This window comes from Numida meleagris, chromosome 5 (genome assembly GCF_002078875.1).
Source record: "Numida meleagris isolate 19003 breed g44 Domestic line chromosome 5, NumMel1.0, whole genome shotgun sequence".
NCBI classification, from domain to species: Eukaryota; Metazoa; Chordata; class Aves; order Galliformes; family Numididae; genus Numida; species Numida meleagris.
The window spans coordinates 66,434,498-66,458,101 of NC_034413.1; positions in this window are offsets into that span (position 1 = coordinate 66,434,498).

Genomic DNA, 23,604 nt, shown 5'->3' on the forward strand with positions numbered 1-23,604 from the left:
ATCTAACCTAAAGGCCATCCAGAGGAGAGAAAAAAAAAAAAACACACACAGAAAAAAAATGCCAAAACCATAAGAAGTATCCCAGATAACTCTCTTTCAACTGCAGAAGCCCTGGGCAGATCCCTAAATCCATTCACATCCCTGTTCATGAGGATTTCCCCAGTCCCCATGCATATGCCCCAAACCAGCCAAGTTCTTCACCCAGCCTCATGATTCCCACCCAGCAGCATTTCAGAAGGAGCTTTTATCCTTTTCCCTTTGCCCCGGTTGGGGTGGCTGAAGTAGCCAGAGGCATTAAGAGCTTTTATAACACTGTAAAGTCTAAAAGAGCTGATGGGGTTGGGAATCACACGGCTCCAGCCATTCTCCCTCTGCAGAAGGAGGAAACCTCGCTGTGTTTTGCTGGAGGGCCATTACTCAGCTGGACTTAAGGGACAGCAGCAGATCTTACCATCTTGTTTCTGACTCCTTTGGAAGCAGTTCTCCACTGAGCTGATTGCCAGCAGTCTCTGGGCAGTTGGGCAGGGGAGGCAAAATGTGATCCGTGTGATGCCAGCTGCACTATCCTTGGTTTTGCCTTAGGCTACAGATGTGCCTGAACTACTTGAACTGAGTTGATGGGCTCGTAGCTTTTCAAATCAATTTCGCAGAATACCACCTACATATCAGGTGTACTCCGCAATGCTACTGGAAATTGTTTGTATCAGAAATAAGCAAGGAAGGAGGCTACTGCACATCTAATACACACAGCAGCAAGAAATCCTGCAGCATTTATATCTCCTGTACGAACAATTTCTGTGTGTTTGTCACATGCTGCTTCCCACATCTGGCCAAAGCGTGCATCTCAACTTGTCAAGGGATGTTGCTATTTCCAGTTTCTGCTTTGCAGGCATGATGCATGCAACTGTATGTGACCTAGCAACAGATCTGTAAGAGCAAATAATATCAGTCCTGATGGGAACAAAATTAATGTATCTTTTACAGGGCACGGCTGCTGAGCTGATGCTGCTCCCCACACAGAAATGTGATGAAAAATGCCCCCCATTTCCTTATCCGTGCACATCCACGCAAAGCAGTCATTTCTTATTACGCATCGATTTAGCTGTGTCTCACACGGAGAGCAGCTTGCAAATTCAGTCGACACAAATAACAAAAATAACGAGGAATTACATGATGAGGGCTTATCAGGCCGATTCTGTTCCATAGCAAGGGAGCTGTGGCTGGGAGGAGTCGCGCACACTTCTCATCTGCACAACCTCTCCGCTCGCAGAATTGACGGCTGCCCAGTAGATGGTGGTGTTATTTCAACTACTCTGCTCCCAGGGAACAGCTGCTGCAGGATTTCACAGCTCCTAGAGCTGCACTCGGGTCTTTTCCTGCAGCTTCCTCATATCCCTTCTTGTGGAAATAAAGGTTACTGATACATACGTTAAATCGAGCAGCGCTACAATTGTCTTGATGAAAATGCTGGTGGCAGAGGGGAGGGCTCTTTCTCACAAGCAGGATGAAGTATTTCTTCAAGGGATCTCTTTCCATGAAATTTCCAGTCTGCTCTCTGGCCCCGGTCTGTCAGTGTAATTGCCTCCTTATGGGATTGCAAGGTTTCTCTGCAGCTTTTGTGGGATAACTTAATTACCTCTGGTCTTTACCATCAGTACCTTGGTGTTTTTTCTCCTTTTGTTTTTCCCCAATTTGTTCAACTTTTAGGTCACATCTGCAGCCTCTAACACTTCTGGCCCTGGATTTGGGGCACTCGCAGTGCTGAAATCAGTGGGCAGGACCCAAACCTCTGTTTCCAGACTGTTTCCTCTACCACCATAGCCCACATCACATGATGGGTGCGTGATCAAGGGGTTAATGCAGCCCTGCAGTCTGGGTGGCAGCCATCTCAAGCACACAGCCATTCACATAGTAGCGTTTGAATTGGAAGAGATCTTTAAAGGCCATCTAGTCCAACTCCCTTGCAATGAACAGGGACACCTCCAGCTCCATCAGGTGCTCAGAGCCCGGTCCAGCCTGGCCTTGAATATCTGCAGAGATGGGGCATCCCTGTGCAGCCAGTGCCAGTGCTTCATTCCCCATATAGTAAAACACTTTTTCCCTATATCCAGTCTAAATTTCCCCTCTTTTAGTTTGAAACCATTTCCCCTTGTCCTACCAACAACCACTTAACTACGCAGAGTCACGTATAAAATTGTAAGGCACATCAGAATGAGACTGCATGAGAAGTACAGAATATATTTTTGTAATTTAAGCAATTTATATGTAAAACATCTGAAATCACAATAGTTCCTTAAATACAATATTCAAGTTTCAGCAATAAAATGATAAATGACAATGATAAATCAACACATTAAAAAATGCCACTCAGAGAGCAGATGCTCTTTGCTTAGGAAACAAAGTTTGTAACGTGGAGTTAAAATAGTGGTGACATAAACATGAACAGTCATGCACAGCTGGTCTGCGTACTCAGCAGTGCCAGGATTGGAGCTGTGGAGGTGCAGAAATACTTCACGTTGCAACTTGCTGCTACAGACACCATAACTCCTTCATTGAGACTGCCAAGATTGTGTATTTATAGGGTCGGACTCCCACTGATTCTAAAATGACTGAGCTACTTGCTAGTCAAGTGCTACATTCAATCTAATCAAATAGGAATATTATCAAATCATAGAATCACAGGCTGTCTTGGGTTGCAAGGGACTTTGCAGGTCACAGAACCATTGAATGGTTGGGTTGGAGGGACTTCGAAGATCACCCAGTTCCAACCCTTTGCCATGGGCAGGGTTGCCTCCCACTAGATCAGGCTGCCTAGGGCCCCATCCAGCCTGACCTTGGGGAAGGCATTTCCAGCTATTTCTTTCTTCTTTGTGTTCCAGGATCAAGATTACTTCATTTTCAAAATATCTAAAATAATTCACAAACTAAACAAGTCTTAGTAATTGTCTTGGTGTGCCCTAGTGTGAAAAGCGCCTTTGGATTACACTTGCCTCTTGTCTGTTGAGTGACCTTGTACCAGAGAATATTTCTGCACAGATGATTAGAAACCTGCTTTTCCATGTAACCCAATGAAAAAGAAAGAGTGATTCCACTGTTTAGACAAAAAGAACGAATAAAATTCACTTAAGAGAGTGGAACTAGTGCATGCTGAACAGCACACATTCAGCAACAACATGAGCTTGAAGCGGACCTTAGAGAAATGGTAATTTCACTCATGCGATGCAGAGAGCAGGGTCACAAGATAACCGTCACGGGAATTAGATCTGTAATAATCTAGTCTGGACTTGATTAGAGCAATGTGCTGCACTGCAAGAGGTTTTCATGTCTTTTCTTCCTTTTTTTTCTTTTTAGTTAAGCCTATATCTAAAGTACTAAGACAAGAAGACACCATCAAGTAATCTTAGTCACAAAGGACTTGAATGTGTAGTACAGTGAACAATCTAACAAGATTATCAAAAAGTGATAGTTAAGGGTTTGCTCTTCTAGGTGTTCACCTAGCCTTTGTCAAGTATTTCTATTTACCAGGATTTTAATGGTAACATTTAACAACCCCACAACGCCAGGATCTTTTACTATCTGTTCAGTTATCAGAATTCTGCCCTTAATTTCCATCAGCATGATTATTCTGCATTACAGTAACATTCTTAAATCCGTTTCAAAGCAAGATTTTTCTGGTTTTGCTAGATTTACAGCTCAAACTGAGATTTAACCTCTAAAACAGTCAGTTTACCCTATAGTTTCAATCATTTTACCCTACAGTTTCAATGAAAGAAAACAAACAAACAACCTTCCCACGTATGACGGTTGCTATATCAGGGTAGGGGAAAAACAATTTTTTCAAAACTAAATATCAAGGGTTGAGTATTTACGTAATCCCTATAATAGTAAGAGTACAGAGTATAAGTCTCTAATATTTGCAACAATCACTCACACCATTGCGTGGCTGACCTTTAGAAAACTTAGCTTGGTTCAGAAAAGCTTTTATAGTAGATAACAGTCATCTGACTGATAATCCACCTGCCTGAGAAGGAGCAATCCATTTGATATGCTATTAATTACATTAAGAAAATACTGGGCTATCAATAAGCTATAGATCTTCATTTATTCAAGATGCCCATGTGCTATTTGCTTTCAAAGCACCTCAACTTCTTCACTTGAGAAACATGCTTAGCCTTCTAAAAATTTAGATGCTCTCAGTGTCAGATACTGTGGATTCCCCCACCTTTACCAAGCTCAATTTGATGGCAAAAACTGAATGAGTCTCTCTTCATCAAAAAAATGGTCTTTGAGCCTCCTGAAGAAAAATCTCTGCAACCAGTGGTGCCCTGATGCACCAGATCATTCTAGACCTCACCTTTCACCTACTGAAGTCAGTGAGGGCTTTATGCTGGTGCTTTTTTTAGGAACAAACTCCATCCATCCATCTCTGCCAGCTGCCTTTCAATGTCCCTTCTGCAGTACTTCATCCAAGTCAAGAACTTAATTTAGTAAACTCAGACCAGAAGGACTACAAAAGAAGCTGAAGCAAGTGGTACATGTTAAGGCTTCAGCTATTTTCTATTACTTCAAGTACTTATAGTGTTTTATCTCTGTGTATTAGCCTCAGCCTAGAAATTTTCTAAATTAAAACAATTATAAGCATGTAACAAATACTAACATCAGGCATTAAGGGAGAAAATTAACTATCAATCTTACCTTCGTCTTCTATCGTTGCAAGCTGTGTGATGTAAAGCGATGGTGTGGTGCACTGGAGGAAGCAAGTCCCTGTTGCCAGTTGAGCATCAATGCGGCTGTGTGATTTTGGACCAGTCACTTGAACTTCTTTTTCTTCACTGAAACCAGATAGACAATGATAAGTAACACAGAGCCAGAATGAAAAATGGCCTTTGTTTACAGAAGTACTTTCCAGAAAAGTTAATTCTGGAAGCATGATTCTGTAATACCAGTTCAGCACTCTAATGCGAGTTACACATGCAAACAATTCTAGGTATGCAGAGTCTAGTACAAATTTATGAGATTTATAAATGCATTCCTTCAGTTTTTCCTGTGTGCTTTGCACTAGAGATCTTGAAATTTCTTTAGATATACAGATAATAACGTGCTGTTCATACTCAACTGCTAATTAAACTAAGACCTTCTTTCTACCTTTTTTATTAATTTTAACATAGTTGGTTAGTGAGCAAAAGACACTATTTATATGAAGGCTACAGTTCACCCTTACATTTATAGATGGTCAGCTGCAACACTAAGTCCTGCACACAGCAACAAAGGAGATCCAGTTTTTCCCTCCTACACATACGCTTGCTCCTGCTGACTGCTGCCTGGACTGGTGATGGGATTCATTCCCTTTGTACGATCATTAATGTTGGAAAAGACCTCAAAGATCACCGAGTCCAACCATCAGCCCATCACCAGGCTAGGCATGGAGCTGAGGCTACCCAGCAATCTCAACAGCCTCTGCAGCAGAAGTTACCAGTAACTCTCAGCCATGGCTGACCTGATCTCTGGGTGATAACCTTGCTATAGATGCCCTTGAGATATCCCTTCAAACAGCATTTCTGAACCTACCAGCTTCTGCGTGACCAGTAGCACAAAATGAGCTTAGGCATAATGACAAGAGCCAGGCTTAATGGGGCTCATTAGCCTATATAAGAGATTAGCTTGTGAGCACCTGGAGATCCTCAGGTGTTCACTTTGATTTGCATTCACCTGTGAACCCTTCTGGGTACACCACTCCGGATCTTAATATTACTCCTAACTCCTCTCTAATAGCCTTGGATCCAAATTATGAAACTAATGTAAATGGGAGACGATGAAATGTATTTATAAAATGAATTCTGGATATTATGAAACGTATTTTGAAACTAAGATGATGGTTGACTTTTAACAAACTTTTTGGTCTGTTAACTGTTCCTGAGCTGCTGCTAATGTTCTTGCAGCCTGAAAACAGTTTTGTTCTTTTGCAGTAAAACTCCTTTGGTTGACACATACACAGCAATAGAATATTAGTTCTGAAATCTACTTTTACCAGATCAATGTTATTTGATTTAAAGTCTATATGTAGCTACTCAGAACCATACAACTTTTTAAAAAATACAAGTAAAAATAAAAAATAAAGTACAGCATATAAATATGTCAGAATGACTGGCAATAACTGAAATAATACATGAAGTTATCAATAATGTTATATGTATGTGTTTGATACAAAAAAAAAACCCTACAAAAAAGAACTTAAATAGTACTACTGTACTGGGAAATCACTGCCCTTATATTCTACTGAGTTCTAGAAAGAAGATGAATATCTTTTTAGTGGATGACATTTTAGAAGGAGCCCCTAAACTAGCTGGTGATCCCTCACAGCTTCATTCTTTAAGAGTTACCAAGATTAAAGAAAACATACACATGGAAGTGTAAGCATATGCATGTGCATGAGTTTTCATGGTCATTTTCATATAGTTCTATTGTAGCTCCTCCCATGTCTGTAAAGTTAAGTATGTATGTGTTATTCACAACGTAGTAACTTCATTGTTGAATCAGTTAGCAAAGCTACCTTCAGATAATGAGATGATGAAATGTTTTGCATCTAGCTTGTCTCTGGATCAACCTTGTGCTGGAACTCTCACAATTAAAATGAATGTTTAACTTTAAAATAATCTTATTAATGCTTTAAAAATACTTTCTGAAAAAAATTAAGCTCGCTCTATCTTACTTGTTACTCTCCAACTTGGATTGCTAGTGGCAGCATGTTGGAATTCAGCGATGATCAAGGGAAGCGGTACAAAGTAATGTCCTAAGCTATAGTAAATTTATAGGCAGGTGATAACTGTTCTGGATGTATTACTAGACCTGACTCAGCCCTGCAGTACCCTACTCTCTGCCATCCGACACACTCTACACAACATCTTCCGTATGACAGAAACAAAAACAAACATCATTCTTTGCACAGCCTCTACTGGAGCACAGCTGGTGGCTGATAAAAACTTCCAGCCCTGTATGAGGAAGGAATATGAACTAGCACTTGGAGTCAGCAGCGTTGGAAACTGGTTACGTTTCAGATGTCCTTCACAGCTGGAATTTCTATTTCATCTGGTGGTGCCAAATCAGTTTGTTTTGTGCAAGTTGTAGTTCAAGCCTCCAGAAGAGCCATGCAGGCAAATTCTACTAGAGACTCTGGCGTTAAGTTACCCTGACCAACATAAGTGCATATTTCAAACTCTGATAGTGCACATGCTATTGGTTGGCAATAAGGCATCTCCTGACAAGATTATATATCTTCAGAGTCAACAAATACAGTATGGTTAACCTTTTTCTGGGTAAACAACCAATATATTAAACTTCCTTATTTAAAATTATTCTATCATTAGTGTAAGTCTAATCATACCATCATTAAGTCTAATAAAGTAATAAAGAAAGACCTATGGCAGGTAGGTAAAATTTAACAGGAAAAGCTCAACAAGAGATTTTCTCTGTAGTTTGATTACAATAAGACAGAACGAGTAACATTCATCTTGCTCACTTTTCAATTAGCACAAGTATGTCTGCCTATTGTTTCCTCAGTGTCCTGACTGCTTTAGACTGCAGTGTTCCTGGCTGTGAGACTTCTGAGATAATTTCGCAGCAAAATAGGTCCTCTTGACAAAATTTTAATTTTGCTATTTATTGGTGTTTGTCAGAAATGCCAATCTTCTCCCTTTAATAAGTGAAAAAATACAAAGTTTAATCAAACTCTTCTTCACAGAGCTTTTTGTTAAATACTATAGAAATGGACTTTCAGAAAGTCATACTGAAATTAAGATATCATTATGGACATATTTGTTAAAATTTAGCTAGTTTCATTTGCAAATTTGAGCCTATGTTATCTTCTAATAAGCCATAATAATTTTGTGTCCCTTATCTCAAATTTCTATTATTCGTTAGAAGTAGTTACTCTATAATGCTAGCAATTAAGTTTATTATTCGAAAGAATATTTTTCGAATGAAGCTGTAAAAAACACGTTATTTTCAACAGAGCTTTCCTTAATTAAATATTAAACATTTTTGCAAATTAAATCAAGACTGAAGAAAAATGTGATGTGGACAAACATGTAAACAGTTACAGGCTAACCAGGCCTGTCCTTGACTTACTGAGAGAAAGCTGTTCTGCTTTGGTAAATATTAAGGGTAGAATTTGAAAAACACTAATTAATGTGCACAACCCATATTGATGCTTAGAAGGATATGAATTTCAAGGTCAATAAGCCATTTTTAATTATTTCATCTTTAGGCTTTAACAGGAGACTCACATCATCACGGTATTCAAGAACAAGTGATGTTCCATATACAAGAAATTACACTAATGACTGAAAATAAAATGAAAAAAAATCATGTTGTGTTTAACTGTTTAGCACCTCTCATCAGAATTGTCTTTGGCAGAAGCTTTCCTGGCACTGGGACAGAGTACCCAAACATCCTTGGATGCTATTCCCTGCATGGTTGGGGAAGAAAAAGCATATAGTGAATGCAAAACATCTGAATTCTTGATGTTTTGGCCTGGACACAAAGTGAATCATCACTAGGGAGAATATCATAAATAAAATTTGATTTATCTATACACAGGAAATGACATATATACTGCGTTAGTAGCAACAGCAGACTGAATGAGTGCTCGTAGAAGAGAAGTACTGTTGTTATGATCAGTAACAGAGCAAAAATGAGTGTTCCAGAATAGGTTCCTTTTTGGCTCGTTATTAGATGTAAAAAGCACTACCTGTCCTTCTCCAGGGAACAGTATACTGTTTGTTTGTTTTTAAGGGAAAAAGCCAAAAGGCAATAAAGTGAGATCACACAATCTGCCAGCAGTGCAAACAGTGAAAGCTGGACACGTACATCCCATAACACTTTGTAAGGTGACAACTGATACTGATAAATGCCATCAGATCATACCTCTGCCCTCACACTGCCTGTCTCAATCTTCCCCAAAAAATAACATAAGAATTAAAACGAGTTCTGTGAGTAGCAGGAGGCTTTTGGAGACGTCAGATTATTAAGTCATCCATATGGTGTAAGCTCATAAAATCCCAACATGGAAACAACTCTTGTTGAAATGAACTGCCCTGTGTCTTGTCTTATAAACGAGATTCAAGGCCTATTTCCAGCTTTCGCACTAGCAGCACAGTGACCCGGAGGGAGTCACCCATCTCCCCTGTGTCTCAGCTTTCAGCTATGAAAAATGGGTTAATAACATCCCTCTCGTGGGGAAGTTGTGAGCTTGCATTTTTCAGTGAGATTGGCGATGGCAAGGAAGAGCAGTGAGGTAACTGACTGATACTGTCCAAGTGCTTGGAATGCAAATATCAAGTAGTCTTATTTTATTCAGACTTTCTTATCTTTAATTTCCCATTTATAAGCCAGTGAGCATGTGGCAATTTTCTTAGTTATGAAAGATATTTTTAAAGGAAGTTTGCAAGCAATAGGATATCAAATGGTCTGAACAGAGTGGTTGCATTTTGCTTCCTTTAGATTAACTTTCACCATTCAAGCTTCAAAGGTGGAAGAAAAGATATATGGATACCTTTCTGTCTTTGAAAGCATTTGGAGGACTATAGCATGATCATTTTCTCCTCTCATTAAACAGCCTGGTCATTTTTGGTGACTTTCATTCGTTTTAATCTTGTGCTTTTATCAGTTTTAGTTTTCACCTTCTCTCCAATACACACGTCTCACACCTCCTGCTCCTCTCAAGGCACTAAATGCACTGCCTCAGGCCCCTGCATGGATCAAGGTCAATGTCTTTCAGTTCTTGCCACTTGTCATTTGTTTGGCAATTCCTCTCGTGACCTAATGCTCCTGCTGAGATGGGAGGTCACAAGCTGTAGACATCAAAGCTTTTGATGGTGGCAGAAGTGCCCCACACCCGCCTGGATGCCCCCACAGCATGGGTCAGTGCAGAGAGAAGGTGAAAGATGGGATCTGCTGTTTTCTGCCCCACATGAAGAGGATCCCAGAGTGGCTCTGATCTTCCCTGGGGCTTTGCAGGGGTGAGAACTTTCTTTCTCCTCTCCCATTTTCATTTTGATTTGATTTCTAATCTGCTGAGCAGTCTTACATGCAACCTGGTTGGTCCTTCAGGACACTCAGCCATGGTTGTTATTAAAACAAATACAGGAACTATTGTTTCCATTAGTTAAATGTTGATTCACACATTGCTTCTTTTGGATAGACATCATTCTTTCAGGATTGTATTCACACAATCGGACTAAGTTGTGGATCAGGTTCACTTTCCTACAACAGTTGCATTTTCTGAAGGATGTAGCATTTCCTTTGTGTGGTATAGGACAAACTTTTAGCACTAGTAGCATAAAAGATCTTCTTAATGCCACACATTCTTATGTCCTTGATTTTAAAAATCTGTCAGCTATAGTAATATGCCTCATCACACTGAAATGCACTGTCATTTCCATTGCATTTTCAAGCTCCAGAAACCCAAAGTTCTAGCAGTAGGCACACAAGTATTTTGCTTTTGGTTTCAAATTGTGATACAGCTTTTGTTAAATGGAAGTCCTTTTGAGACAATAGTGTTACTGCTCTAATAGTTTCTGCAGTTGTTTGTTTCCATCAAACAGCTTTCTCCATGCTGGAATGATTGAAGTTTCTTCCAGTTCAGGAGCACTGCCACAGACAGAATGTGGTTAAGAGTTGTTCTGACATGCATGAAATTCTGAGCCCTTTTTCTGCATGTCACTAATCATCTTATTTGGTCTTTAAGATGAAGGGTCATTGTGCAGTGTTGTTCCAGAAGGCTTCAAAGTCATTGATCAAGAAATATGAATCCGTCACGGTGTGTAATTGGGTGTGAACTGCCATCCTCCCACAACAGACTCTTTGGCAATATCAGAAAGGATGCACTTTTACTTAAATAGTTGTCATAGCAGGATCTTGTCTCTTTGGTAACACAGCTTTTACACACTGAGAATGCAGAAGGTAATTTGACATAGCTGCTCAAAGATATCAGGATCAATATTTGTGTGTATTGCACAACCTCTCACGATACTGCAAGCTTTCTCCATTGCTAAAATGGGTGCATTTATATTCATAGTGTTGATTGGCCAAATACTCACCAAATCAAAGTCACTACATAGAAGTCAATACATGTCTGTCACTGCAAGTTGCCAGCCTGCCTGTTTTCAGAAGGGACTTGGTGAAGGTCCATCTACTGTTCATTCCATTATGGTGGGCAAAGGAATATTTGAAGTGCTTAGTTGTCAGGGGGAGAGGTTGTTACAACAACATGAAGCCTTGTTCAGTCAGAGGGGAATGGTTTCTTGTGAGAGGGGTCCTCCTGGTTTTCTGAGAAGCCCTGAAACATTGCTCTTTCTGCTATATAGACTTCAAATCATGTTTTGATTTTTCAGGTATAAGCTGAAATTTCACTGCTTTCCTCATACTTAATGCTCTGTCAGCTGTTCTGCGGTCATTTCACAGTCAATGAAGACAACTCTCATGTTTTCTCCTCCCTTTATTTCCTTTTTTTGTTCTTTGCTTGTGAGACTTTTGGAGGACAGGGTGTATTTCTGAAGTGCCCAGAAAGCATCGCTTGGATGCAGCAGCACCACAAATAAAACAAACTAAGAACGGAACAGAGACTATTCCCAAAACAGCCTGATGTACTTTATTGACTCCCATTAGTCAACAGAATGTGTGTGAGGAAATTATACACACAGACTTCAGAAACCGGAGCATAGATTTACCTTCTAAATCAAAAGTGCTTATAAATATCTGAAGTTGCATTCAGCTGGCTTGCATTATTTTAAATATATCTTGAACTCTTTTATATAGCAAATCAAGTTAAATAAGGTTAGAGATCGCTCCCTCCTCTCTTTCTCTTCATATTATTTTTTGGACAAAATATTGTCACAGAAGCTATGGCAGTGTATGGCAAGCTTTATTTAATAGAATTTTACAATAGATTTGCTGACAGGCTCTTAGTTTGCGCATCACTAGCCAACAGAGCTGCAATAAAGAGCTTTATCTGGGATTAAAGCTTCTGGAATTACTCATTAATTGGATTAATGAACTGTAATTCATCATGCATGTCAATCCTGTTTTAGTCTAAGTCCTTCTTCCACCCTCCTTGTAACATTCATCCAAGGAAGACCTCTGTTCTGGGAAAGTTCAAGAACAATGTTAAGACTTCCATGATTTCACATTCATTTAAATCCCTGATGTGAACAAAACTGCCTTTATTCTTTCCCCAAACACCTCTGTAACTTTTCTTGATCTAATATTTAGAGTATTTCAGGTATTTTTTTAAGACCCTTCATGTCAGATCTTGGGTGTAGTGCTGATCTCAATGGGTTTTATTAGATTTTAAGGTTGTAGAAGCAACTTCAGTAGGTTTTTGTATTTAAGAAATCAAAATACTGAAAGCATTTAGCAGGTTTTATTCTATTGTTTATTTATTTATTATTTTAATTTCTTTTTACTGAAATCCAGAGCTATCTGTTGAAATATTTAATTTAGAGAATAGGAAACACAACCTAAAAGTACTGGTAGTTCATGGTTTAAAACCTTCTTTGTAAAGCATGGCCAATGTTGTATTTTTTTTTCTTACATTCTGATAAACAATCTAAAATATTTTAAATTGATTTTTTATCTCTTTACTTCAGATAAGCTATTTCATTTACACCTTCAAAGGACACTTCTTCATTGAATGTACAGAATATGCACTGCTCCTGTGACAGCACTCTGGAACAGGAACATTAGCCCTGCTCAGCTGTCAAAAGCTGAAAAACAGATTCTGCAGATATCACTCCTCTGGAGTTGTTAATAAATTGCCTCGGAGCCTGGTTACAGAAGAGTATGTGCATGGCAGGAAGTCAGAATTTGAAATGGAAATGTTTCTGAAGTTTGGAAGTTACCTAATCACACATCTTCCCATTTGCTCGGTGTGTGTCGGAGCCCCTTGGCCTGAAGCTCAGAAGGGGAAGGAGCTCTCTGCTTTCATATCTTGGTGGAGAGAAAGAGCTGTTTCATCTGCATATCCCAGCGATCCACAGTTTTCTGCAGACAGAAGTTCCTGAGGGAAGGGAGCTATCTACTCCCATTTATTTGTAGAGTAGGAGTCAAACATGGTCACAGAGGCAATTTAATGTACATATACTTTCTATACAGAGCATATGCAGCAAAACGGCAGGACTCGCCCTGCCTGAAAGAAGTGCAGAACAGACTGAAGAGTGGAGCAAAAAGCGCTTCTGCTATGTTATATCAAGGAGCTCTTCCTCTGCTCCTGGCTCCTCTGTTGATGGGAGGATGCTTTGATGGGAAGTGTTGAGAACTGCTCCTCGCTGAGATGCATTGTGCAACCTTACTATGGGCAGAGCTAGACCAGGCTGGTGAGATGCTCAGTCTCAGGTGGTGATCACACCTTTATGGGTGGATCAAGGCATCTTGAGAGAGGGCTGGGCTCAGAGAGCAGACAGGAGGGGGCAGTCTGGGCCGGTTGCTTCTGAATGCTGGTATTACAGTATGCCCTAGCACCAAGGCAGGGATACTGTTAGCAGGGGAAGTGATACCCAAAGTGATGTTTTTCTATGTGCTGCTCATTTGGACCGGTTGTCACTGAGTTTCAAAAAATACTGCCATACTGTTTCTGTGAATCAATACATTGCTTCACTTTTATGAGGAAAGGTAATACCTCTTATTAAACCAACTGATATCATTAGAAAACAGGCTTTCAGGCAGAGTCCTATTGTCAGGCTGACAAGAAGAACCCAAATTCAACCTAATGTAGATCAGAGCCAACAGGTCATAAATCAGTCTAACTGTGTTAATCACTTTGTGGTGGAGAAAGGAGCTGGCATCTCAGGGGCCAGAGTCCAACATCTTAGCTTGGGTGGAACAGAAAGGTATTTGGTACTGCAGGAAGGATGAGAAGAAGATTGTAATATACTGTAAAACCGGAGCTGTCACAGATTTTTTTAACCCATTGACTTCTAAGCTTGTAGTTCCTGGCTTCTCTTTTGAAGGCATTTTCCTGGGTGTCTAAAGAGGATCAGCTTTGGGAGACTAAAGATGGAGCATACTTTGGGAAAAATGCTCTTCCGTTGAAAACATGGGAATCACAATTCATATGGCATTGCCATCTTCCTAACAGGAGTGTTTACCCTTTTTCACCCCTCTGTTTTATACGGAGAGTCAGAATGGGATATATTTCACTGAAATTTCTCTGCCATATATGAGATATCCACCAGCCATGTTCCTTTTATAATTGGTGAACTCCAGAGAGAGGAATTAATGCCACTTACTGATTTTGGATTAAATTGATTGCATTTGTGATTCAATAGTTGTCGGGTCATCTATGGCACCCAACAAAGGAGAAGTGCCTCAGGGAAAACACAGCTGGGGACAGAAACCATAGAACTTATTCAGCCTAAGCTATTTCTGGTGCTTCAGATCGTTTTTAAGATAGACCAATGCAGCATATACAGCTGGTGAAACAGAGGGCACCGGGCTTTAACCAGCTACCTTATCTTTGTAGCCATGCCAACTTTAGTGCAATTATTTCTCTGTTTGTGAGTAGAGCTTAACAATATTCTATTAATCCCAGCAATTCACAGAGGCTGCTCAAGCCAGAAATGGTTTTCTTTTAAAGAGGTCAAATTGCTGTTTGAATCTGGCCCTTGCTGCTAACAGTATCTAGCAAAAGGATTTGGAAAGATTAAAACTAAAGGCAAAGAGACGTGGAAATTGTTTGAAATCAAAGTTATGTGTTTTTTTTTTTTTAATTTTATTTTATAGTGGGATCAAAACAATTTGGACTGTGTTTGGGGAGTGTGTTGATCCTTCTGCTTTTGGAAAATATAGAGGAAAGGTGCCACTTCTCAGAGGTTTCTTGACAGGGTAGAAGGCAGAAATGAGCGCAGGGAACCAATGTGATCTCTTAAATATGACACTGCTCTTTTTATATAAGCTAGATATATTTTGTCTTGTTTACTTCCTTTCAGAGAAAATCCTGAGATGGTGATCCACAGATGTTCCCACGTTATGGACAATGAAGGCAGAGGAGAATGCCAATGGCTGCTGGGAAAACCAGCCTCTTGCAGTGCAGGTTACAAAGCGTCCAAGAATCACTGTGCAAAGTCAAGCCAAATTCTGAGCTCAAAACAAGCTCAAATGCATGGCTGGCCTGTTCAATTTAGGTTACACAGGTTGCCTAAACATGCAATTTGCAACCAGTGTGTTTTTATAGCTGTAACTACAGTCTTGATTACTCTGTTTGAGGAGTTCTGTTTGAACGGATACGTGATTTGCTCTAATTTATTCAGTACGTGGGGTATTAGACACCGATTTATGCCATCAGTTATGCCAGCCTCTTCATGACAAGAGCCAACATTGATTTCATGCTAAGGTGAAGCATTGTGTGGGCTGCAGTCAGGATGTGTATGTCTGAGCTACTGAAGGCCCACAGAGATTAAAAGCTGTCTACAGCTACCGATAACAGTATCAGACAGTCTCATTTATGAGCTGCCTTTTGGAGTCCTCATCCTCCAGGGTCTGTCCCTGATACCATCGATGCCAGCAGCAACGTGGTGGGTGTCCATGAAGCAGCTGATGCAAAACTTCAGCTGCCCAAGGCAAAACTGCCAACCCTGACCTCAAAATCCGATCAATTTGCATGAAGTTTAACACACAGAATTCAGGCTGTGGAATATGACAATGAGCACACATTGCACAGAATCATCTCTTCGTACATTAATGCACCAGGAGGGGGTTATGTTAAATTGAAAATGTATTTCTGGCCGTAATCTCCTCAGGAGAAAAACATGGTGGCACACCCTAAGGCTTGATCCCCAGTGCTGTCATGTTTCCATCCCATTTGTAAGTGTTCTCTCTTCAGCAACAATCATACAGCCTAAGCATAGCTCTTTTTACATCAAAATAAATCTTATTCTCAGCAGCTTGTCTTTTTCTCTATTCAAAGCCAACTTTTGGAGCTTTTGTGTACCACAATATATATGCAAGACATTCTGCATCTACTGTAATCGACCTGAGTGTTGTTGGTCTCCAAAGGAGGTATGCACCAATGTCATTCTTTTCCTGAATTACCTTTATTCTGAGTTTTGTTCTGTGCTTCACAGAACCCTGACTCTCCAGTTTAAGTGCTACTCCAAGCAAATGATAACACTTCAATTGTATTTTAGGATGTAGATTGAAGGCTAGAATTACTTTTCTGAAAAATCCCACATCTTCCACAACTGTGGAGATTTTCTGCAATGCAGCTGACACTGATACTCAACAAGCATTTTTAGGTGGCTTCCCCCATCAGCCTCTTCAGCTGGGTGTAGAACTCAATTCCTGAACCCCAGAAAACACGGCTAAATTATCATTTAAAATCAACACTGGCCATTATGAAAACTGAATTTGCAACTACTCCAAGTAGCAGCTTACAAAGAGATTTTTCTACAGTTTTGAGAATATTGTGGTTTATGGGGGACAAAATAACAAAATACAATTGCATTCATATATAAATATATAAATAATTGTTCACAGATTATATTGCATTATCATTTTATTAACGCTTAATGAGTTGATTACCATAACAGAAAGATGACAGTTTCTGCACAATTGCAAAAAATGCGTGAACGTAGCAAATAAAATCTGATTTTCTAATACTGTACATGATAAATTATTTCATGTAGTTTTACAAAAGGGTGAATGTCAAAATATTAAAGAAAAAGTTTATTACAGATAATTGCTTGCTTTGTTTGTGCTGTTTCTGTAGAGCTTGGATAAGCAATTTAGGTTATAGAGATTTATAACTGTTTTCATGAAGATGTATGAAACTAAAAAATTGCAAGCCTTTTAAATCCACCTATAAATCATTTTATACGTTTAATTTCTTCTGTATAAATTTTATGAGTTCATATATAAAATACATCCTAATATTGCCACACACTTTTAGATGAACCAGCTTCGCATTTCTTCTCACCTTTTTGTTATTACCTTACGCCTTCAAGTAGAATACATAAAAGTTCCCACAGGTTACTTAATATTAAATATTTAATGGCTGTTACAGCTTTACATTAAAAATATTTTTGTAGGAATGTTGGTGGTAAGTGCTGCATATGTTGAGGGCGGTGAGGCCTTGCACTGCTGCCCAGAGATGCTGTGTGTGCCCCATCCCTGGAGGTGCTCAAGCCCATGGATGGGCCCTGGGCAGCCTTATCTGGTGGGGGGCACCCAGCCCACGGCAGGGGGTCGGGTGATCTTTAAGGTCCCTTCCAACCCAAGCCATTCTATGATTCTATGTTTATTCTTGATAGGACCAACGATGTGTTCATTGATCTGGAAGCCAGAGCAGCACTCAGCAAGCAGAGGAGAAAAACTGGCCAAGGATGGCCAGGGGCAGTTGGCAAGGCAAGGTAAAACCAGCTCTGATGCAGGCAAGCCCCAGTGCTCTGGGCAAGTAACAGCAAAATCCTTGTTTTGCTAGCAAGATTCTCTGGATGCAGTTGAAAGCAAGAGGAGAGCGCTGAAGCTCTTTCTCCTCCCTGTCCTTGGTATCTCACGCTGTCCTGCTTTCCTCCCTTCTTGTCATTCCCAGCTGCTGCCAGCACAGGGCCAGACAGGCTTCTGGGAATCTCATGGAGGTTTTGCTATAATTTTCAGAGGAAGCAGGACCTTGGAATGTGAAATCCCCTATAGGCTTTTCAGAAACCTGTCAGGCAGCAGCATAACTGTGCCACATCTATGGCAACGATGTGACATTGTTTACTTCTCATTGTTTTGACTGCTTATTCATTCATGTGGATTATTATGCACATTTGTGCTCTGCGAGAGCTGATTCCTGAAAAAAATATTGGTGAGAAAGTAGAGTTAAAATGTCGTCTTAGCACTGTGTCATGGTTTTATGATTTTCGGTTATTGGTATTCCACATCATAACATCATGTAGTGAACGTACCTGGTTCCCAGAAGAGAAGGATTACTACATTCCCCAAGGTACTTTGCTCCTCTGTTACCATTTCTGGCCAGAGGGAAAAGATAAAAACTTGCAGATCACGAGACCTCATCCCTTTTTCCGCCGTCTCTCGTCCTGGCAGCACCTCGCTCTCCAGCCGTCTTATCGTCGGTAGTAGAGTAAGGCCTACCTTGATTTTGGGACATTCTCTCTCTCTGTATTGGATTTATCAGCTTAAATTGTAATTATATTGTATTATAGCGTGTTGTTTTGCATTCCGATATCTTATTTAGTAAATTAGTTTGTTTCTCCTCAGATTGTTGCCGCTGTTCTTTGCTCTCAGGGCCATCTCCTTACCCTTTTTCCCTTTTCCCTTTTCCTGGGGCGTGGGCCCAAGGGTCCCCTGTCTCCTTTGTCATGGAACCGGGTCAAACGCCTGTAAACTGCTGACACACTGCTTTCTCCAGATAGGTCAAATGCGTATGGTAAAAAGTTAAATGATTTTCGTGTTTGCATTTTACCTAACAAAAGCAGACTTCTGATGACAGTCATGGGGAGATCTGATTATCAAAGTTCTTTTTACAGTATCATTAGAAGAGTTAGAGATGATGTGGAGCTAAGGTGTCCATTTTGCCCAAATGTTCTACAGAAAATACCCAAGATGAAGTTTCGGTTAAGGTAAATTTAGAATAATTTCTAAGCATGAGAACAAGTGGAGAAATTCTCTCTGTTATTTGGACAGAAGCCTCATTCTCACTCAACAAGAGTTCAGTTTCATCTGACTGTGAACAATCTTGGCACTGGAACTATAAGCATGGTACTAAAGGGAATAGTATGAGTTGTCTCTTGCCACTTGATTTAAGTTGAAGTACCATACAGTGTCTGAGCATGTTCTTCACATTTTACCTTCTCATAAATTTGTCTTGCTTCTTAGTGATGTGATCTGATCTTTCCTGCAGCTCCTTTTGGATTTCCCCCCTTTTTACTGTGTGCATCCATGTGTTTATGGCAGTTGTGGGGTGTGCACAGCATAGAATCATAGAATCACCAAGGTTGGAAAAGACCTCCAAGATCATCTACTCCAACCATCCACCTACCACCAATATTTCCCCTTTAAATCATGTCCCTTAGTACAACATCTAAACATTTCTTGAACATCTCCAGGTGACTCAACCACCTGCCAGGGCAGCCCTTTCCAGCACCAGCCACTTTTTCCTAGAAGAAACTTCCTAATATTATCCTACCTGATAATGCAAGATATGCCTTATTTCTGTGAAGGAGCTCTCTGGTCCCTCGTTCTTGCTTCAGACATCGTATTGACTAACTGATCCACAAGGATTCCCATTTTTTTTCCACCCTGCTACATGTGTTTTAAATACAGCCAGTCTTCAATTATAAATTTCTTACTTGTTTCTGCACTATTTTAAATGATGGTTAAGCAGTTCAAAGCCATTTCGTTACTATTGCAGAATTTATCTATTGGGGCATTAGAATAAAAAGTACTTATTTGCTTTGTGACTTAAATTGCATCATTGTGGAGTATCAGCTTGCATTTTAAAACAGTAAATTCACAAAATTACATTATGTTTATAGTTGTCATCAAAATATGAAAAGGAACATTAATCTTCTCAAATTTAATTTTGCTTGGGTTTTAATTCCATTGCTTATTGCCAGAGGGATTTACAGAATTTTTCTTAATATCTCTGACTTCACAAAGTTTATGTTCGAAAAAATGATATGCTATATTGCCGAAGTCATTTTCTAGTTGATAGTTTTAGTATTGCCCTCTTATTCTCTAATTATTTGCGTACAAGTATTATGATACTCCATTTTTGTCCCAGTTCAATAGAAATTTTATATCTGCAATATTTCAGTCCTCAGCTGAAGCACAGCGCTGGGACTGTCGCTGTGTGGGAAGAGGTTGAAGTTTCCAGACTTCTCACAGCTCTGCTCGGATTAGATGTGGAACTGGACACCCCACTGAGAAATGATGCTCTGATACTTCCTTTTGCTGACAAGAGCATTTTATTATTCCTTTCAGGTTCCTTTTCCAGCAAACTTCACTTCTCCGTCTCTTTCTAGTGTTAAATCTCCCACCGCATGGGCTGGGGGTTGCTGTGGTTGCACACATCCACACTTGCCTCTCAGCTACATGAACTGAGAGAAGGAAGAGAACAACCCAGTAGATGTACTCCTCTGGGCCAACAGCACTGTTGTCTATAAGTTTAGCTCAGAATAAATATTGAGTTGTTAATACCATACAAGTATCAACTTGTCCTCCATAAGTAAAAATGCAAATATTAATTTTCCTATTTCTTTTCGGAGGGAAGCATATAATATTTCTGGACATAGCTGCTTTCTTCACTCTGATATGAGAGAAGGCAATTTTGTCCCAAAATTTTGAAGTCTTCCATGAGATGAAAAGAGAGAAAGGTGGCTTTTGTGTGGCACAGCACATGCTCTTATATTTGTTTCTTGGCTGACTGTGGGGAGAGGATATAAAGTAAGAAGAGATGCTACAAGAAAATGATACTCCTGCCTGGAGCTCAAAATGCTTTTGTAGAACAGTTTGTACTTGTTTTGCTTTTTAGTTTCTCAATAACATAGAAAGAATATACTGAGAAATGGTGAGAAATGACTTGCAGCTGCGCCTGCCCTTTCTCCTTTGCTGTGAGTTGCACAGGGTAACCTGGATGAGCCCCATTTCTTCATGGGGATCATCTCAAATTTCTACGACTTTTGGGGTTGATTGTATTTTCTAGTAGCCATAGGGGTGAAGAAATCAGTCACTGATAAAATGACCATTTGGGGCAAATTTCTGTCATTGGAAATTACAATAAACATCCAAGAACACAGAGAAGTCTATCTTTTATCTCTAATTTTTTTCCTCATTGCCTTATCCCAGTCTTCCCTTTCCTGGATTACTATGGGCTGTATTTCAGCTGTGTTGAAAGAACAGCAGCTCCTAGGTTATGAAACAAATATTTTCACAGAGGGCAGGTTAGATTTTCATGTATTTCCTTGTGGATGTAGCTTTTCCAGTGTGTTCTGCAAAAGCAGGTAGGGATCAGAAAGAGATGGTTCACAGTGCTTGCCATCCTGATTGGAGAGAAGAAAATGGTTAATATGGACACACTCATTTAAATGATCCTTTTACTAGTCCTTGTGGGAAGACAGTGAGTTACTTGCACAGATTAAAATTTCAGAAAGTGCAACTGAGACAATACTTAGGTGTCAGACCTGATAAGTATTCCATGTCTCTGGGATTTTATATTGCATTTCTGTAATTTTCAGACTGCTATTATCTATTTTTATTATCAGCAGCTCTGGTAACTTCAGTAAAAAGTGTATTTAACAAAACCAATCAAAAAATATTTTCACAGTAGACCAAGTTAGTGTGTTTTTGGACTGTCAGTCATTCTTAGTTCTGGTTGGGATTTACTGCCTGTTTGTCACTTGTAGTCTACAGATTATACTTATCAGTTAACAAAGACCTGCCTGTGGTTACAGCTTAAGCACGTCAAGGTTGATTTTTTTTACTTCACATTGACATCATACAAGCCAATTTTTGAATATTCTAAATCTCTAGTTTTCCAGTGCATGGGATGCTTTGTGACACCCCCACTGACACTGTTGAGGGTATAGCTAAGTTAGGCATTATGTTATTGTCTAATTCATGGATCTCTGACCGAAGGTACAAATATGAACAAACTGTTATGAATGGGTTGGTTCTCACAAGATCATTGGAACTAAGATGGTTTGTGCTCCAGTTTAAACTCAAAATTGAGACAAATGTGTTAAGTTACAGATTTTTATGAGTTCTTTTTCTATTATCAGTTTGCTAAATTCTGTGTCAGGGAGGGCAACTAAACAGAAAACTTACTTGTCTTAGAAAAAAATAATCCATGATCTTTCTACTTACCTACTTATATTCTTCAGATTACTGACACAGTGATGAGGAGGCATTTGGATGGGTATGCATTTTTCATATGCATTTCAGACATTGTAAATAAATAATAAATCCATTACCAACAACTCAGCAGAATGATCTTTCACCCTTTTGCTCTATTCTCCAGGAAGCTATTGTAGTTCCAGTTATAGTCATGCTTTTCTAATATTTGAAAAGGTTAACACAGTTTTATCTTTAATAGCTGCTTGATCATTGCAGAAGCTAACAAGTCATGTTGGAAACATTAGTCACAGAGACAGGGAAATATGTCTGGACGTCTCGCACAATTATAAAGAGAGTTTTTCTCCTGCTGTTATCACTGCATTAACATGGCTGGTATTGAAATGACATGTTTATTAAAGAAGAGTACAAGAGGTTCAAGAAGCTTTGGGTGCCTGCCAGCAGCAAAGTTTTTGTCTCTCTTTCCTCCATCTTGTCATCTGCCGCAGTCATCTTGTGAAAACTGTTGGACTGTTGTTGCTTCTTTTGTGTTCAAGGATCCTAGGTTGGCACTTTCATTAAAGAGCATCGTCAACTTCACTGATACAGTGACTTGATTTAATGGCATAGTGCTGTTGAACAGATAACCAAATAGCAGTCTTGTGTTTTCTGTTTTGCTGTTGTTGTTTTTAAAAGTACCTACGTAACTAAAATTCTCCGGTGTAGAGAAGAACAGATACTGAGGTAGAGGCAACACTTGTGTTCATCTGTATGTGCTGCCTCTCAGAAGTGGCTGGTTGCTCACCCTTGCTGTGTTCTGTGCTCAGCACTTGCCTATGCTTAAAGGAAGTCTGACTTTAGCTCTATAAAGATAAATAATAATAAAAAAATTAAATAAATAAAGGAAAAAAATCCACACAAACAAGAAAACTGCTATGATCAAATCAGCTACATCCAGCCTTGTACCCTAAATATGGAGCACCTGGTGTTATGCCTCCTGATTCCACCTGCACTTGAGCATGCCACATACAGAGACTTTGCTTTTGCATTACAGCTGGGAAGCCTCAGCAAAATACAACTCAGCAGGAAAGTCGGTGAAGTCTTCATGGCTTACATGTTGCATAATTTAATGGTCATGTACAACTAGGAGAAGCTTTTCCTGCTTTGTATAGCAGTTAGGAAACCATTGAAATAAAACTGTGAAGGCGGATTGCATTTCTAATATATCTGCATGTTGAACTCCATGAGAGAACAGAGGGGCTTGAAATGGCTTGAGCAGGAACCAAAATAAACATAGGAGGGAGAAAAGCCTGGAGGAGCTTTGAGAAGCACTGCTGCCAGTGCTCTTTCTGCTGCCATCAGCCCAATTAGAAATAATGCATTTTGGTTTTCATGACTTCCATGTCATGGTCAACATTCCTTCACACCTAAGACCACTTCAGCTTTTCACTAGAACTGGTATTTTAGTAGCAGTATTTGAAGCTAATTTCGTATTAAATTGCTATCAGATTGCATTTAAGGCATCTTAGTTTTACTTAGTGTTACTATTGAATAATGTTAGTCACTGTAATTGCCTAAAGGTTCTGTATTAATTTTAAATGGAGAAAAGAAAGACTAATTAAGCTATATGATTAGAGTAATCACATCTAATTGTTAAAAAAAGCTTGTGAATTGTTTCTATGCAGCCATTGTGTGTTCTTTGGTATCTTGTGTTTCTTGACATTGGAAGCATCTCTAAGATGGTACAAAAAGTGTCTTTCCCTAAACCTGTCATACCAA